Genomic DNA, 20,737 nt, shown 5'->3' with positions numbered 1-20,737 from the left:
CAAGCATTTTAGGTGGGGGGCTTCGCCCCCCACACTCCCCAATGTGGGGGGCTGTGCCCCCCACACCCCTAACTATATATATCAACTCCAGGGTTGCACAACATTGGGGAAGGGGGCAAATCTGCTTGTCGATCAAATGAACTGTCGACCAAATAAACTGTCGACCATATGATCTGTCGACCATGTCAGGTAGCCCCATATATATATATATATATATATATATATATATATATATATATATATATATATATATATATATATATATATATATGGATCTTATTCAGATTGTCGAATGCTTGAAAAGTCGAGACCTAAAATGTCATAACCAGAACATCAATGGAGTACAACACTGAAGCACATCAACAAGAAACTGTTTTTGCAGGGGGGAGCCCCTGCTCCACACCCCTTGCTATTTATATATACCAGCTACAGCTGGGAGAAAGAAAAAAATCCCAGTGTGTGCTGTACAGTGATTATGCACCACCAACTACCACAACTATCCTTTCTCCTTTTTCTTTCCTTTCCTGCTTTTTCCTTTCTCCTACTACCCTCTCTGTATAATTTTCTTTTGTTTAAATGTTTTATTGATTTTAAAAAATGAATGCAATTTCATAACTTTGCAATATAAAACATAATTTACACAGTTTAACCACTTTATACAGACAACAACTATAAAATCTAAACAAACTATTTACAAAGGTGTCTACATTTAAATGATATTACACATTTTTACACTTAAAACTTCATGAGGTGTTACAGTCATCTCTCTCCATTATTTCATTCACTTTCTTCCATGAGTTGTAATAAAATGTGGTTCTTTCTGTTCTCATTCTAATAGTATAATTTTGAAGGTCACTCTGAGTATTGGATAGTTCCAATATTTGGACTCAGGTATTCTGTATTTCCATATTACGTCCCAAGGGTGTAGCCAGGCATACACTTCATACTCTACTGAGTACATTTTTTTCTGAACATCATATCAATGTTGATTTTTCAGGTCATATTATGTCTATAATTGCTAAGAATCCATTGACAGCAGAAGCAATATTGCTAATATAAAAAAAACATTTTCAATAGTTTTAGGGGAAACAGCTGAAAATGTTACTTCCATTTATAAAGTGCCTGGCGGCAGCATTTTTAATAGATATATACATTTTTAAGTGATAGGTGTCTAAGGAGGTAGCACTAAGGGCTTGTGTGTATAAAATGGAATTTGCTTGCTACACCCTGTTACGTTCTCAATTGTTTTAAATCTTTCCCCACCATCTTTTTCTCTACATATCAAGTCTTCCTCTTGAGCTATCCTACTTCTCTCCAGATGTCTTCATGTTTCTTCCCTATCTTTGCTTTCATCCTTCTGTTTCCCATAGTTTGGGGAATCCCTTCACCCCACTTTGTGTCACCCATTTCCTTCAGTTTCATTTCATTCATATCATTTAATAAATGTCTCCACTTATCCTTCTTCCTTACTTTGCTTTATTTAACCTCCTTTTCTGTTTCTGTCCAGTGAATGACATTATATGTCAGTTTATATGTAGGGATACACAGTATCTCCAAGCCCCTTTCCTATTCATTTTCATTTTGGCCTTGCTCACTCTTTTCCCTTGACTTTAAGGATTCAGTCCTCTGTCTTTTTACATTTGCTATAGCCTTTGTCACTGGGATCTGTTTGTAAACTGTAAAATAGATGGACGACTATATAGTATCATCATCCTTACTGCATTTATTCTTCCAAGTAATGTAGAAGTCCTATCCCCCCATCTGGACAGCATCTCTTACCTTTTTTCAACTTCCTCAAGGTTTTTATTGTCTCTGTCGATGTGACCCCCAACATACAGACCTAGGTACTTGAGGAACTGTGCCTCTTTTATTTTGTCTATTCCCACTTTCTCCTTATCTTTTCCTAATCTGACTACCACCACTGCCATTTTGTTCTTGCACCTGAGAACCACCATTCCCTAATTTCCGTGAACTTCTGTCTTACACATCTCATTGTTGCAGCCAACATCTGGACATCAACATGTAATCTTCTGCACTGAAGACAGACTGAGATTTTATATCCTTCTTTTCTTCCAGCATTGTTAAATTGTGTCCAACTTCCATTGCCAACTCCTTGACCACAAGCATGACTAGGTATGGGGATAGTGAGTCCCCCTGTCTGTTCCATCTCTCTAACATTGTCTCTTCAGATACTCCTTCATTTATGAGTATTTCTAAGTCTGGATCTTGGTATATGGCTTGTATCCAACATATGAACATTTATCCTACCTGTCTTTCCTGCAGTATCTCCCAGTGGAATTCCCACCTCATTGTATCAAAGGCCTTCAACAGGTCAAAGAGCTTAATCTCACCTTTCTCTTCCTGCTTCTGTCTCCCACATGCATAAATTCCATCTTTTCCCACAGCTGTTTTCTGCCTTCCTTACCTTCCCAAGTCCATTATGCTCTGTTTGTATTATTTTTGGGAATACTTCATCCAGTTGTTTTGCGAATACCTTTGCCAAAATCTTGATATCTACCTTAATAAAAAGATAGGACAATAATTTCCAACTTCCTTCTCCCTCTATAGGTATCCTGGTCATCCTGACCTCCTCGTAGTTTTAGAGCATTTGTCTGAGTCCTGTATTTCTTATATTCCTCCTCTGGGACCTTCCAAATTCCTCCCTTCCACACTTGTACAATTCCAGGATGAATATATTTAACCCTCCAGCTTTCCTCTCCTTCATTTTGTATATGGATTTCCTTATCTTATTCCATATCGCCTCTGTATTCAACTTGTTTCTTTGTTTGTCCGCAAGTGTATGTTCCTCTGTAGCCTTTTCCTAGTTCCATTCTTAGACTTCTGTCCCTTGAGTTTTTGTAAATGTTCATGTAGTAATGCTAAATCTGATCAGCACATCTTCTTCTACATATTGCCCCTTTCCTCCTCTTATCATCTGTACCACTGTCTTTCTCTCAACCTGCCTCTTTTTGTATTTATTTGCTAGATGTTTCCTTGTGACCCATTACTATCCTGTTGTAGTTCATTCGCTATTGTAGTTAAAGTTCTTGCTCTGTACTAATTTGCTCTCTAATCCCTTCTATATTTGTCTGAGCTGAACATTTTGTTCTTTGGTGGTTGCCTACACTTAGAACCACTCTTTCCTTCCCTGGCCTCTGGAGCCCAGTATTCTAGCTCTTGCATGTGCACAGGGATGCCCTGGACATGGGATTTTTAAGACGTTATTTGGTTCGCTTTCAGCTGTCCCTCACATTTATACATTGCATGCAGACCCAGAACTGATGTTGCAATCATTTTATGTCATGACATTTCCAGTCATCCCCACACAGGTTGATCAGTCCGATGCACCAGCTTCATTTGCATGATTGTGGAACACTATTTTTTTTTCTCTGCAGTTTTATAGATCTTTCATTGCTAATCCGCTATTCTTTTATTTCACATTTGTCTGTGTGCTGTTTTTTACTATCCCGTTTCCTGTTTCCCCATAAATTAATTTTTATGTCCCCAACATGTTTCAACAGAAATAATTACTTATTTCGTGTTAGGCTTAGATATTAAAATATTGTAGGCAACAATACTGCAAAAGGCAAAAAGTCCAAGAGTATCTTCAAGTAATAGCACTGAGCACAATAAATAGGGACAGTATTAATAAAAACACGTTCCATTAGTCAGTTTGGAATCAGAGCAGGTTTTCTAAGTTGAAACATGTTTTTTCCTGGCTTCCTTTGTTTATTTACTTCAGCCAACTTAAATGTTCCTCTACAACTAATCACTCTCCAGCCATCATTATGCGATGCCATAATCTAGGCGTTTGGGGTTCTCCCTACTTTGTAGGACCTGACTTCAATGACAGATAAAACTTTGAGCTCTCCTAGGCTCCTTTTAAAAATGAGGTTCTTACTGGCGATCTGACTTTAACATTAGAAGCATTATTTCATGTTTTAATCTTTAAATATAGGAAACTATTATAGAACAAATGGTTTGTGCTGAAACTTGTTTGCTAACTGGGAGTGATCCTAGGAACAATTGATCTGTACACCAAGGATTCCTCAGAATATCTAACCAGAGCTGCTATTAATACTACCACATTTTAAATGCAAATACGGAGAAATTAAGCTAAGCATAAAATGGTAGCCACAAACAGTCCAAACAGATCTTCTAATTGTTCTAAAATATCGAAGGCTCCCTGTGAACATTTCCAGTACCACATGTCTCTTAAACAATGTAAATTATTTACAAATACAAGTACAATATACTTTATATAGAAGAAATTAAAACAGCATTCAAAACAAGACTTCAAGGACACATAAGAGATATTAAAAGGGGTTAGGTTGACAGTCCTGTTACAACGCACTTTAAAATATATAATGGTAGTGAAGATGGGGGGTTGCAAGACATTGTGTAAGAACAAATACATGTTAGTCAGTATGGTAATGCAAATATAAAAGATAGACTTTTGTATAAAAATTACATTTTTGTACTAAAATATGTCACTTTAATTCCCCATGGACTGAATACAGAGTGCAATGGAAATGTCTTATTTAATAAGGTGGATCTATTTAAATGATTTAATTAGTGTTAATAGAATAATGATGGTGTGATTTAGTATATATATATATATATATATATATATATATATATATATATATATATATATATGGGTTCACTTTATAATTTTGAAATACTGAAATCCCAAATTTCAGTATTTCGAAACCGTAAAGTCGAACGTCCCAAATCCTGAAACTACAAAATCACGAACAGAAACACACCATACACCACACAACACATACATCATCCAACTCACACCACAACAAACAAAACACACAAACACAAAAACACAAACAAACCTACACTACATATAAGCAGAGGGCAAGCCCCCATGCACTCCCCCATGTGGGGGGCTGCGCACCCATACCCCTCCTACTTATATATACTAAGTCCGAGATCACACAAACAGACACAGAAAGGAAACTCACACCCACACATTCTACAGTTCCTCACACACACACAAACATCACACATATACATCAACACATCCAACACTTACACACCCATACTTTCACCACCCTACCTTAACCTACACGTACAACTGATAAACACATTCACACACACTCAAACTCCCACACAAAACCCTTACAAAACACTCACTTACTTTAAATTACACCTAAATCCATACACAAAACAAAACACCATCCACTCACAACACCACACGTAATGTACCGTAAGCCATAACTGCGAATTCGAGATATTCAGATTTGCGATTATACTCTTTCATGATTTTAAAGGTTCGACTTTATAATTTTGAGATACTGAAATTCGGGATTTCAGTATTTTGAAATTATAAAGTAAACCCATATATATATATATATATATATATATATATATATATATGGGTCAACTTCATTTGCCCAAACTTCTAATTGCCCGACACCCATTTGCCCGACCCCATTTGACTGAAATTTCATTTGACCAACAAGTATTATTGGCAAGAAAATGGGATATGCCCCCTTCCCTACTGTAGTGCGACCCTGGAGTTATACTATATAGTTAGAGGGGGTGTGGGGGCACAGCCCCCCACAATGGGGGGTGTGGGGGCAAAGCCCCCAACTTACTTTTGTTTTACTAAGCAATATTAAAGCAAAACTAAACAATATAATATGAAATTAAGTGGGGGGTTTCGCCCACCACACCCCCCATTGTGGGGGCTGTGCCCCCCACATCCCCCCTAACTATATATTATAATTCCAGGGTCGCACTACAGTGGGGAAGGGGGCATATCCCATTTTCTTGCCAATAATACTTATTGGTCAAATGAAGTGTCGGTCAAATGAAATTTCGGTCATTTGGTCTCGGGCAAATGGGTGTCGGGCAAATGAAGTAGACCCATATATATATATAGATATAGATATATATATATATATATATATATATATATATATATATATATATATATATATATATATATATATAATGTTTTTTTATGTACTGTTTTACTCCTTGAAGGCTGTGAGCTGAAGCACTAGAGATTTTACTGGAATAAATCTTGGATACCCAGCCTGCTAGTTTGTATTTTGTTCTATTGTGCTTGCTGTTGTTGCTGCTGGTAGCCACTAACTGTCCAAACATATATTCTAAATGTTCTAAAAAATCCAAGGCTCCCCTTGAAGATTTCCAGTACCACCTATCTCTAAATAATTAAAATTAGTTTAGGACAGAATCCAGATGGATATAAAAGCAAAAACTGGTAGCCACAAACCAGAGCCATAGCTAGATATAGTGGCAGTAGGTACAGCTCTCTGCTCTGGCAGCCCATTCCTCAACTTTAAGTAGATAACCAAAAGCAAAACACAATGAGTGGTCCAAAAATGTCAAGAACAAGCGATCAAGAGCAATCAAAAAGGTTCTTCTTTCTAGACAGTTGTAGCAAACCACTTGTTACAAATGTAACAAGTGGCTTGCTACATTGTAAAATTCTAATTATCACACCTGGAGCCCTGACTGTAAATACAAATGCCGATGTTGCACAACCACAGAATCAGCATCCACTGATCATGCCTCCTGACACCTTGCAGCCATGGTGGCTGCCCCTTCACTCAGCCCCAGGTATACTTAGGTTATTCAATGCTTCTGCCACAAACAGTCCAAGCAAATGTTCTAAATGTTCAAAAATGTCCAAGGCCACCGCAGAAAATTTGTGGCACTACATGTCTCTAAATAATTTAAATAATTTCATAACAGAATTCAGATGGAAGAAAAAAGCAACAATAGGTGGCTATAAACAGTCCAAACAAATGTTCTAACTTTTCAAAAATATCTAAAGCCATCCAAGAAGATTTTCAGCACCACATGTCTTGAAATAATCTAAATGGTCAGAATGCAGATGGAAGATAAAGGCAGTCATCCTCTCAGCTAACCGGATACTAAACAAACCCAGCAACCATAAAAAGTTGCAGATATATGACACAAAACATCTCCAATCAAACTGATGTTTACATCCCCAGCATCACACCTGAAATCATCATAAAGACATTCTCCTCTTTAACAAACATCCACTTTAAAGCCACTTTACAAACTGCAGCTTGATTACACTGAAAAAAAAAATCACAAAAACACTAGCACTCAGGCTTTCATCTTTTACCAAGCAGCTGGAAGTATTCCCCTGCTGAAGAAGCAACCAATTTCTAGGTCCCAAACAACAATACAAAGCATAAACCAGCAGAATGAGTCCATCAGATCAATAGTCATCTAAGTGTGAATTCAAAGACTTATGAAAACACAGGACAGGAAGTGTCTGAACCTAGTCAGACAATAAATAAATACATAAATAAAAAAGCAGAAATGCAACAGCACTCGATAGCCTGGCAGCCATCTATTGCCATCTTGGTCGATCTTCATGGCCGGGAGGAGCAGGAGACTTTTGAAGAAGAAATATGGACAAGGGAAAGAGAAAGATATTTAATATGGTACAATAGTTCAAATGAGAAAGCAAAACTAGTCAAAACAAAAAGAGCAGCACAAAAGACATTTGAAGAGAAATACAGGCAAAAGCATCCGGATATGGAACATTTTACAATACAAAAAGTAAGAAAACAAAGAGGAAAAGTAGAAAAGAGGAGTAGTAATGGAGAAATTAAAGAAACATAAACTGAGGTTATGGATTGACTGGAAAGTGAAGGATTTAGTGTAGAAAATCAAAATTTGGTAATACCACAGCAGGATAGAGCAATGGATTCCCAATTAAGGAAAAAACAGTGGAGCGGGAAACATCTGATCAGTTACCATATGAAGGTACTTTGGAGCCTTTCACAGGAAACCAGTGTAAACATTCGGCTGAAGTTGCACAGCAAGAGAAGGAACAGAGATATGCGGCAACTCTGACACAGTCCATGTTGTGAAGTGATAGGCCAGTGAGCTCCCATATGAAAGAGCAATGGATGACACACAATGGAACTGAAGAGAATGTGGTACAGGAAATGCTGTGGAACTTTCTATAGAATGCCCACAGGAAAATAGAGAAGAAAGAATGTGCACTCAGTTTAGAAATAAAATGATCCAAGAGAAGAGTTGCTTGAGTTAATAGAGATGGAAAGACATATTAAGATCAATGAAAGAAATAGACTACAGAACGTCAATAAAACCCCAAAAGTAAGAAGTTTGATAAAACAAATGAGCACAATAATTAGGACTGTTCATAGAGATTCATGTGATATAATAGAAGTAAATAGGATATAGTACTGTGCAGCTAAGTTAATAACAGATAAAGTCTTACCACAGAAACCCAGGGCAGTAAGGGAAAGGAAGGGGAGAAATCAAATGCCATCATGGAAGTATCAAATAGAAAAAAACAATAAAGCAGTGAAGACAAGAAGTCACTTTCAGAAGAGTTTAGGAGAGGGAGCAGATCAACAAAAATACTCCGAAACATAGATGTGATAAAAGCAATGCACAGTATCAGAATAAATCAGGATTTATCATGCGCTATTGCAAATAATAAACTAAAAATATCAGCGCAGGCAGTAAAACTTAGAAGATATGCAGAAAAATATAAAGGAAAAGTACAAAATAAGCAATTTATTGATGGTCCAAAAAGTTTTATAAAGAATTGGGAAAACATGGCAAAAGGAATGGAAACACCACCCAAAAAAAGAAGAAATTGATACATTTTGGAGAAATATCTCTGAAGATCCTGTGGAACATAACAAAGATGCTAAATGATAGAAGAGGTAAAAGAAAGAATAAGAAGTTCAAAGGTACAGGATATGAAATAGGTGGATGAAGTAATGGCCAGGGAGATTGAAACAAAGTTAAGAAAAGCTTCTAATTGAAAAAACCCAGGCCCAGATGCAGTGCTTACCTTCTGGCTAAAAATATTAACTTCATGTGCACCCTGAACAGACACCAACCTGGTTAACAACAGGAAAAACAATGCTCCTAATTAAGAGCAAACCTGCAAGCTATCCTAAAAACTATAGACCAATAACGTGCCTTCCTATGACGTATAAACTATTCACTGGAATTGATGCAGACAGAGTTTATACTCACTTAGAAGAAAACTCAGTCATTGCTATAATACCAAATTGTTACAAAAGAAAGTCATATAGAACAAAGGATCATTTGCAGTTAAAGTCACAATGGAAATGTCTAAAAAGGGGAAGAATCTAAGTCTGGCATAAATAGACTAAAAAAGCAGTTGACAGTATCCCACATTCATGGATAAAAGAGATCTTAAAATGTATAAGATACACCCTAAACTGACTGACTACATTACAGCGACCTTGGAACAGTGTCAAACCACTTTGCAGTTAAGCCATGATAGAGGAGAAATTATTATTCTGGGGATAAGTAATCAAAGGGGGATATTATAGCAATAACCCACGCCTGGGTGTGGGTAATGCTGGATTTACCCACGGTTGGCGTGGTTTGGTCCCGAGGCGCCCGAGGACCAAACAAAGACAACCATGGGTAAATCCAGCATTACCCACACCCAGAAGTGGTTATTATATTAATGACATTATTTAAGAAAAGAAATAATTACTTTTCTTAAATAATGGCATTGTATAATGCCTCTTTGCTGCCCTTCCGCAGCTGTCTGGTGTTCACGGCAGTTCTGATGTACTCGCATGCCTCACGCAGTACATCAGAGTTGTGGGCAAAAGCAACGGAGAACGCAAGATCTCCGTTGCTTTTATTCGCTATGTTAAATGGGTTTAACATAGCGAGACAGCTTTAAAATAAGCAACGGAGATCTCCATTGCTTATTTTAAAGCTGTCTCCCTATGTTAGACTCACTTAACATAGCGAGACAGGTTAAAAGCAACGGAGATCGCAAGATCTCCGCTTTTTTACATTGTGTCGCTATGTTAAAGGAGTTTAACATAGCGAGACAGCTTTAAAAAAAGCAACGGAGATCTGCGTTGCTTTTTTTAAACCTGTGTCGCTATGTTAAACTCTTTTAACATAGCGAGACAGTGTTTTATACTAACGGAAAAAGTCCGGGTGACCGGACCTTTTTCCGTTAGTATATTGAGGGATTTACAACGGGCACGCTGGTTGGGCTGGCCAATCAGCGTGCACGTTTTAGAGGAGGCATTGTATAATCCAGGTTAACTCTTTGTCACCACTGCTCTTTTGTCTTGCCCTCAAACCATTAAGCTGTCTACTTAACAGATTAGGTCATGGCTACAATTTTGCCCCCAGAAAACAACAAAGTCAAAAAGACTTCACATCTTCTATTTGTGAATGGTTTAAGATTGCATCGTTCATCAGATAAGGAAATGAGAGCACAACTGCAAGTGGTCAAAATGTTTTCAGATGATATTTTATTGCATTTAACATTTGTCTACTGGGAATGTCTGAGTTGGAACAAAGCCAATTTTCAGCAGAGGCCCCGGGAAAAAACTCTCCATATGCATGTCTTTGAAATGTGGGAGGAAACTGGAGCATCCAGAGGAAACCCACACAAATGCAGGGAGGACATGCAGACTCTGCACAAAAGGCAACCAGCCGAGAATCAAACCAGAGATGAGGTGAGAACGCAAATGCTGCTCCACTGTACCATCTGCATATAAGAATGCTATTCGGTCTTGACAAATGTACAGAAGCAAACTTTAAAGCAAAAAAAGCTGCAGCATAAAGAAAACATCAGCTTGGGACAGGAATGTAATATAAAAGAACTGGAGCAAGAGGGAGTCTATAAACATTTTGGGAATTGATGATGGATCAACAATAAAACATGAACAAATGTGAATAAAGCTTAGGACTATTTTAGAAGGCTAGAATTAATACTGAAAACAATGTTGACATCTGGGAACAAAGTCCAAGCTATAAACCAATTTGCTATTTGATATTCCTACACTAACTTACAGTTTTGGAGTGACTGACTGACCCCAAAAGGTGTTGAATCATTTGGACAGGAAAACAAGAAGGATGATTCATGTTTATCAAATGCTTTATAAAAATCAGTGTATACCAAGATTATATATTCTCCATTCTGAAGGAGGTATGGACTTCCTCCAACTGATTACATGTATAGTTCTTCAGTCGTAGGACTGCATACATATTTGCTGACCTCACAAGAACCAAATACAGTGAAAGTTTTAAAACATGTGGAGAATAAGTCTAAGATGACTTCCCTGCTTTGTTTAGCAGAAGTATATTGATGTCAAGCAGGAAAATGAAATCAAACCAGAAGTAGATAAAAACCAGGCAGCAACTGAATGTCCCCAAAAAAATAAAAGAAAGAATATAAGGTGAAGGACCAGTTGAGAAGCCAAGAAATGTAAAAAAAATGCATAAATATAGTTGCTAGTATAGAAAACTCTTGGAACAACCTCATGTTGATCAGGATCGAATGCATGAACGGTTAAGGACAGGCGAATTTATACCGAAAGACAAAAGGTTAACATTGGCAGCCCTAGGTAGTGGACTACGTACAATTTGATTTACAAAGTTCATTGAACATGTGGAAGAAACAGACAAATGTAGGTCTTGTAAAACAGAATTGGAAACAATCACACATCTTATTGCTGGTTGTAATACACTAATGGCAGAAGGACTGTATACTGAAAGTCATAATAATGTGGCAAGACTGTTGCATTGGGAATTCTGCAAACATTATAATATCGAAGTATCTGAAAAACACTGGAAACATGAGCCACAAAGCATTATCAAAAATGATGAAGTTTATATCACATGGGATCACCCATAAACAACAGTTAAAAAAATAAATGCAAGAAAACCAGATATAGTAGTCCAAGAAAAGAAGACAAAAATAGCATTGATCATTGAAATTGCTACAGCCAGTGACTACAGTGTCTTGTGTACAGTTAGGCACAAAGTCATAAAATACCAGGATTTGCAGGCAGAAATGAGAGCAACGTGGAAGGATACCCAAACAGTTACAATAGTACTACCAGCAATGGGTCTTATAAAAAATATTTTAGAATTGTACTTAGATATGTTACCCATACATGCAACTCTGTAAGCACTGCAGAAGGAGTCATTACTGTGCACATTGTGGGTGCTGCGAAGAGCTCTTCTGGCTAACATCAAAGATTGAAACAATACTAATTTCACAAACTTTAATCATACTTTGACTTAGGAATGGGGTTCATTCCCATCATGGTATTAGAAGCCTAAAAGATTTTCAGAAATTTAAAAGAGAAAGAAACCTGTGAATTACATAAAGCTGTGCAATTATTACCGTGTTTTGGAAAAAGAATAGCATAGAATAGCAGGACATTCATTACAATATGAACTGTGAAAACTAGTGGTATTCTAATAAATATACTGTCATACCTGCACTTGGAAATTTTCAAATATATTACTTCATCTGTTTTGTCTTCATCTTTACTATATAGATTTATGCATTGCACAAAGCTGTGCTCCTGTCAGCATGTATTGGGCAAATGGGTGACATGGAACAGTTGTCTATTCATTATAATACACTGAGCAAACTGTAACCTGTAGTACTTTCACTGTGCATTATATGATCATGGGATGCACCACTGGGATATTTCCACCTTACTAATAACCACTGTTAGACCTAAACATCCTTTTCAAGGAAGGGACAGTCATACCAGGAGTGAATTTATGAATATCCATCTAGTTGTGCTGCTCCTTTGCAAAGGCAGACAGCATGCCACATTGAATGATTTGGAGAAAAGTTTACATCCAAAGGAGGGATAGGTGCTGAGTGAATAATCTAACCCTCCATCTTGTCCTATTTCTTTACTGGAGAAGATTTAGATCTCTGGTCCTAGTTAAGTGAGATCGTTGGATTTTCTAAGGTGCAAGAGTTCTTGGACAGATGGATCCCTTATTGCTCTATAAGCAGGTCACAGATCACCCCTAAGGAGTCTTCTTCTTCTTCTTCTTTCGTCTTTTCCCGGTTAGGGGCTGCCACAGCGGATCATTTGTCCACTCATGATTGGCAGTGGAGTTTCACGATGTCGAGTTGCCAGCCTGGCACCCAACCTTCCACAGAAGGCACACAGACACACACACACACACACACACACACACACACACACACACACACACACACACTTACACCTAGGGCCAATTTAGAGTGTCCATTCCACTTAATGCATGTCTTTGGGATGTGGGAGGAAACTGGAGCACCCGGAGGAAACCCACGCAACCACAGGGAGGACATGCAGACTCCACACAGAAGGCACCCCAGCCGAGAATCGAACCGGAGAAATCAACCCTAAGGAGTCTATATGATGCTAAATAAAGAGATATAGTCTCCAGTATCTCTCTTGGTATCTCAGTTCTTTTAAGCCCTTAATATTTGAGTTATAAACTTGTTTTTCCATTTGTTTGATATGCTTAGCAAGGTATATCCCGATGGGGGCATTGAACACTATGATGGTGTGAATTAGTGTGAAATACTAGGAGGTGAGGACTTCTTTTGACCTGGGGGAGATACATTTCACTATGAGCTGTGTGAGGAAAAAGGATTTCTTCACAACCATTGCAACATGATGATCGAACATAAGGGAACAATCAACCCTAGTGCCCAGGTCTCAGTAATTTCTTGTTTTGGAGTGGCGAATTATTTGTACTATAAGCTGGCTATAAGGGTTGCTTATCATATGCAGTGATGGTGGACTTTTTAGTGTTTAGTTTGAGCCCATTTCTTGCATATCAGTTATTAACAAGTGTAAGCTCCTTTTGAAGTACCTGTATGTCAGAGGTGGACTTGATGATGACTCCCAGCTATGCAGATGGAAATCACAAACTAATCTAACATTAATATAATATAAGTTCATTCAAACTGGTTTAATACTGAAATGTAGAAAAGCAAACAGCAAAGTTAAAATAGATTCATTATTCTTTTTCTCTATTTGATAACTATTAAGTAATAAACAACAGCAACAAAAACAAAAATAAACAATAAACAGAAAAGACAGAGCTGTAGCTAAGTCAGTTGACACCCTGGGCAGTTCCTGGACTGGCACTCTCCTCAACCCAAAGCTGCCCCCCCCCCAAAAAAAAAGAAAACATTTATTTAAACATTTATGGCATTAGCTGCTTAAATGAACATCAGTACTGTAGTCGTGCCCCATCAGCAACTCAGTACTACATTTGCACCGCTTACAGCTGTGGCAACCGTTACCCATAACCCATCCCAACTATGCTTCTTAGGTTATCAGGTACATTGTGGCAATGACAAATAGTGATGGGAAGAGGTGATCCAGAGATGCACTTTGTGCAACCTTGCTGTGAAAAAAGAACATAGTATAAATCACAAGCAAATGACTACATAATGACATGCAAATGAGTGTCAACACGTTATGATCACATTTGTGCATGCAAATAAAATCAAACATGGCGGCATGATTCAGAAATGTACAAAATGTGTGCAATCAGTTATAGTGATCAGCTTTTTTAAGCACCAACATTTTCATTGTACAGGCAAGTATTATGCACTAAGATTCTTGCAACACTCACTGTAGATGGTCAGCATGTGTTAATGGACATGTTGGGAGCTGTTGTGCATTATGTTGCACATTGTTACCCTCTGTTTTGCAGGACTTGATTAGCAGCTGACATGCAGTTGCCCTTATGACCAGGACATTGTTAACTGATACCAAGTGGACTGAGATGCCATATGGGGGGTTAGTACACTTGCCAATGTCACATGGAATCAAGGGGTGCTTGAACTGCCTATCCTACAAGATATGAAGGTTGTATAATACTAACTTACTTACTTACTTTACTTTAGTTTACATTTGTTGACCGGGATAGTCCGACTCCATTTTCAGCGGAGGCCCTGGGAGAAACGCTTCATACATACATGCAGAAAAACTGTTACATTAAACAAGTTAAAGCACTATTACAGATACAATACATAGCATAAAAGTCATTCATTTTTTCATATATAAATCTGATTTGTTATAGAGTAACAATTAGGAAGTAATGTAGGGGTGGCCAAAAGACCTCTTTAGCACATGTTTATATTGCCAGAGTTAGTCATGATTAGAGCAAGGACATAGCCATTGCCTTTTAAAGTACTGTTTTAGATTTTTTTTTGAACTGGGTTAGAATGGGTTCTGAAGTAACCTCAGCAGGAAGTGAGTTCCATATTTTGCCAACAGAGTTGGCATATAGAGAGTCTCCAGATGAGTTGTTGCTTTTGAGGGTTTGGACTAGTAATTTGTTTGATGAGCGAAGTGTCTTGAGGTTGCTATAAGGGGTGATAATTTTTAAGTATGGGTGTGTTTTCAGGTTGGTAGAGAATTTTATGTGCTACTATTAGCTGATTGTACTGAAGGTGGATAGGCAATTCTAGCCACCCTAGATTCTTTAGGTTCAGACAGTGGTGTGTTCTGTATGCTGCTCCAGTGACAAATCTAGCAATATGATTAAAGCAGCTAGAGAGTTTATTAAGGCCAGACTTACTCAATTTCGTGAAGAGAGAGGCTGCATAAAGGAGGGTGGAAAGTAGATGTGTATGGGCAATTACCGTGCTAGCTAGTGGAGCGAGGAAAGGTTTGATCTTGTATAGTGAGGCAAGATTTTATTAACTTTTTTAATAGTTTGATTAATATGCATATAAAACTTGAGGTTATTATCAACTGTTACACCTAAGAGTTTGATACAGGGCTCTGGGACAATGGCAGTGCCATTTTTAGATTTTATAGTAAAGGTTGGAGTAGAGGCTTTATGAGTGGGGGAGAAAAGCAGTAGCTTCATTTTGTTAGGATTTAATAGGAGATGTTGATTACAGAGACAATTTTCGACAGTATTAAAAACATTTTGGGATAGAGTCGGCAGACTTAAATGGGAGGTGGCAGAGTAATTCAAAGCAGAGTCATCCACATATTGAATGCAGGTGGCTGTTGGGATGACTGTGTACAGGTCATTAATAAAGACAGAAAATAATAGGGGTCATAATATAGAGCCCTGAGGAAACCCAAGTGTGATAGGTAGAAGGGAAGATAGTTTGTTCTGCCATAGTACAGCCTGTTGTGTACCACTCAGATAAGATTTGAACCACTGGCTTGACTGGACATCTAGGGGAATAGTTTTAAGTGTGTGTATGAGTAGCTGGTGGTTGACCATGTTGAAGGCTATTCTTTCTATGGCAATTTTTAAGGAAACAATGTGGAAATCTGAGGAGATTCTCTGATTTCAGCTTCCCAAATCTTTCAACAGTTATTTGATGTGATGCTGTAGCATTTGAGCATGTGGAAGAGCATATTTGCCTTCAATGGACAGCAGAACATAGAACCACCACTTCATGAGCATTTTTTGACATTGGTCAATTTCATTGAGTTTTGTGGGTCACTGATTGTGCTCATATTACTGTCAACTCCCTAGCTATACCATATAGCATCTGGATTTCTACTCCATTAACTGCCAAGCAGGATCAGGGAACAGAGTATTATATTAAATATGACTGTGCACCATCCAGGCAGTTCCCATGATTAGCCAATTTGGCATTCATACAACGTATGCCTGCATTTCATGTGGAATGACTTTTCACAGACTCATCTAGTTGGCTGTTGCACACATTACCTCCCACAGAGATCCTGATTGTCTGAACCCATGAACGTAGGTAGCAGACCACTCACAATGGTGTCCACTGATTTGCATTGTAGGTGATGTAGGAAGTTTGGAAATCATGGCTGCTGATCCCCATAAGAAGCCCCCAGCCCACGGTAGAGATTGTGTACAACACTGCACTGTCATAGACATGTAACATCATTTAAAGTATGTTTGGACAGTTGAAGGCCTGCTTCTGCTGCTCGGATACATCTACTTGAACACTGCAGCATGCTCTGGAGACCTGCAGCAAGATACCTGTGGTCTCTGCCATGCTTTATAACATGGTGGTATAAAAACAGTAACAACATAGGGACTCCATAGCACTGCTCAACATACCTGTGCCATTAATAAAGGAGGAGCCAGGTGAGTTGCTAGAGGAACCCATTACAGCAAGACCTGATGCAAGACAAAGGTGAGAACAATATGCTGTGGCACTGCCAAAGAGGTGGTATCTGGTCCACAGCTGTGGCCATTGAAAAGACAAACAGATAATAAAACTGATGCATGCAATAACACACCCAGGTTATGCAGTACAGTGTATAATGCGGCCAGCTGATAATTCACTCCATAACATCCCTAATACCTTAAGGTCACACAAGCCCTGTACGCTGGTATAGTCTAATCCCCTTGATACTGCACCATAGGCACAATTAGGCATGGTTGCTGTCCATAAAACATGTATGTACTGGATTATACAGTCTCTGCCTGGTAAACTGAAAGCCCAGTATAGTCTGCAGCATATCATGCTGTCCATGCACATGTGGCACAACACTATCACCTACACAGCTGGACAATGACTGAGTCTGACCATGTTACCTGTGACCTGTCAGGTTAAGCACCCCTTCCCATATGAATGCCATCTGTCATGCCCATTTCCTGTGCCCTGTAATGCTGAGTGCACCAAATGGACTGCAAACTGTTTTGCCTGTCTCCTTGGCCTTGCAGGTTGAGACCCACCAACAAGACTGTATCCTGTCCTATCTACCCATTATACACTGTCAGGTTAGGAACCTGTTTATCTACCAAACACATTTACATCAAATTCTGTCTCACAGTAGAAAACTTCTTGAAAACCACTTTCAGCTATCTTTTTTAAATTATCGCTTGTGACACAGGCAAACTTAAATTTATATAAAAGTAAAGAAAACATATTAACAAGTTCACATTTACAGACATTATCCATCACATTATTCTTCTATACAATATAATCAAACCAACATTTTATACATTGTTCATTTCCTGCCTTCTCTTAAACCTCTTTCCTCCTTCAAAATATTGTCTGCATGTATTGTTTCCACAATTTCCAGTTTTATCCAATGTAATTTGATCCTACCTCTTTCTAAAGATCCCACTTCCAATTCTTTTGACATTGTTGCAATATTTACAACTTCAAATACAGCTGGTTTAGACATTGAAGTGATCTTTGAGGCTGCGCTTTTCTCACAGTTGTATAAGTTTGGAGTTGGTTCATAGGTTCATAGGTAGATACTAGGCTATCGGCCCAAGGGCCTAAGTAAGCCTAGCCAACAAGGTTCCCTGGTTTACACCACCCAAGGAAGTTAATTTCCTGTGCCCCTGTTGAGCAGAGCCACAGAAGTGATCCCCGGGGTGTATTTCCTATTTCCCATCCACTCATCAAGATTTTTCTTGAAAAGTGCTAATGAGGAACTGTGCTTGACATAGATGGGTAGCTTGTGCCAGAGTATAGAAAGTCTGTGGGACAGGAATCTATCCCTCCAGCATCTCTTGTTTATTGTGGTGACAAGGTTTAGGTCTCTAGAGCGTGTAACTTGGAGGGATTGGGATTTCTTTAGGTGTAGCATGTCCAACAGCTCTGGGTTTAACATAGCTTTATATGTTAGGCAGAGATCTCCTTGGAGTAGGCAATATGCTACAGAGTAAAGCTGGAGTTTATTGAGATGGTCAGTGTAAGGCATCTGTTTGAGGCCAGTAATCCTCTTTGTGAGGTACTTCTGTGGCCTTTCCAGCTGCTGCAAATGTCTTGTAAGGTACATTCTAAAAGGGGCATTGTACTCTATAATGGGTCTAATGAGTGCTGAGTAGAGGGGAACAATGACCTCTCTTTTCCTGGATGAGAACCCTTTTGTGATTAGATGTGCCACATAGAAGTATTTCCTGACTACTGTGGCGATGTGATTATCAAAGGAGAGACTACTGTCCACATGGGTCCCAAGGTCTCTTATCACACATTTGCCATTAAGTAGACTGCCATTTATGTGGTAGTTCATGGGTACAGAATTTTTACCAAAGGGGATGACAATGCACCTTTTGGCATTGAGCTTGAGGACATGCCTCTGACACCAGGCATCTGTCTCAGTGAGGACCTTCTGTAGGATGTCCACATCATTTGGGGACTTGACTATGGCTCCTAGTTTGCAGTAGTCTGTGAACTTCATTAGCCAGAGGCCTTCTGTGTTAGCCTGTACTTCGGAGAAGTAGATACCAAACAGGAGAGGTCGCAGGACTGAACCCTGTGGTACTCCACTTGTCACTGGTTTGAAGTCAGATTTGGTGTCTGCAACTTTTACAGTGTGGGTTCTGTCAGTGAGCCAGTTGGCAACCCATCTTGTGGCACAGGGATTTCTATCAAGTTTAGTGACTTTAGCTATAATTCCAGAATGGGGGATGGTGTTGAAAGCCTTGGTAAGGTCAAAATGGGCTGTATGAATCACCTTACCCTTGTCTACGGCCTTGGTGACTGCCTCAAATAAGTCAATCAGGTTCAGAAGGCATGATCTCCCTTTCACAAACCCGAACTGGGAGGGGTCCAGAGTTTGGGGGTTACCAATGTCTTTGTTTATGAGTTCCATGATGATACATTACATGGCCTTGCAGACCAGACTCATCAGGCTAATAGGGTGATAGTTCCCAGGATCAGTGGTGGCTCCCCCTTTTTGGAGTGGGATAACTGTTGCTGTGTGCCATTCAGTGGGCACAAAGCCTGACATGAGACTATGACTGAACATGGTGCTTAGGTGGGGAGCCAGTTCATTCTGAAGTTCATGTAAAATGCAGCTTGGGATGTTGTCCAGTCCCATGGATGCTGTGTTTTTGGTTTTAGAGACTGTAGCTTTTACCTGCATAGATGTGAGTCCAGGGACTCTGTATTCTGAGAGAGGGGTAAAATTACCACTGAACTTATCGACCAGGATGTTGGCAATATCCGTTGGTTCTGTATATTTAGTGCCATTGTGCTGTAACTCAGAGCAGATCTGGGTGTTGCCATTGAGATTCTTGACATAGCTTTAGAATGCTTTTTGGTTGCCCTTAGAATCAGTGGCGATTTTGTTTTCGTAACTAGCTTTGGAGGATCTTATAAGGGATCTCAGCTGCTTACTGAGACTGACCAGGGAGCTCCTCCACTCATGGGATTTTACTCTCTTTTGCAACAGTTTCTTCCTTCTGTTGTAGAGTTTGTATATGTAAATCAAGGGGTGCAGTGTCAAGCCATGCATGGTGATGAAGGGGGCTTTGTTGTGAGATCACTGAAAGTATTTCTTTGGCTATTTTTTTCCCTAATGAGCAGCACTGGAAGTAAAGCATAACATACATTGACATGAATCAATCAGGCATATCGGCAGCCAGTCAGTCCCTGTGATGTCCAGTGCTGTGTTACCTCATACATTCTTATAGAGTTAACTACTTCCATGAACCTCTGTGTAGTCATTGTAGTTGTGTAATCCATTAGTAAACAGCTCAGCAAGCTCCTGCCTGGTGCCCTGCGAGTTCTACAGCAGCAGAGAGACAAAAGAGAGACTTTGGAGTGATTAAGTATCATTTTTATGCATTTTCTTGATGCCTTTAGCTAATTCCACCTAAAATGCCGATTTTCTAGAGTTTCTGTGATTTGAAAAGTTTGTTTCAGCTACATGTTGTACTTATTTTAATGCCTGCACTTTAACAAAGTTGTTTTTGTGTTTAAATTACCTGGTTAACTGTTGTAGGCTACACACTCAAGTGTGATAGCCATTTCTATGCATTTAAAGTTTTTTTTTGATTGACTCTGCTTTATTTTCTGGAAAAAAACAAACAAAAAATACTTGATTCCCTGCCTTTCTAAGCTAGTATAGTCCAGTTTTCAGGTTAGTGCTGAATTCAGGGCTGTGTTACAAGTTTCTGTGTTTGCCCATACCTTACTTGGATAGAAGGAAGTTTCTCT

Source organism: Protopterus annectens, chromosome 2.part1 (genome assembly GCF_019279795.1).
Source record: "Protopterus annectens isolate FY-2018-M chromosome 2.part1, PAN1.0, whole genome shotgun sequence".
NCBI classification, from domain to species: domain Eukaryota; kingdom Metazoa; phylum Chordata; order Ceratodontiformes; family Protopteridae; genus Protopterus; species Protopterus annectens.
Note: the sequence above shows the minus strand (reverse complement) of the source record.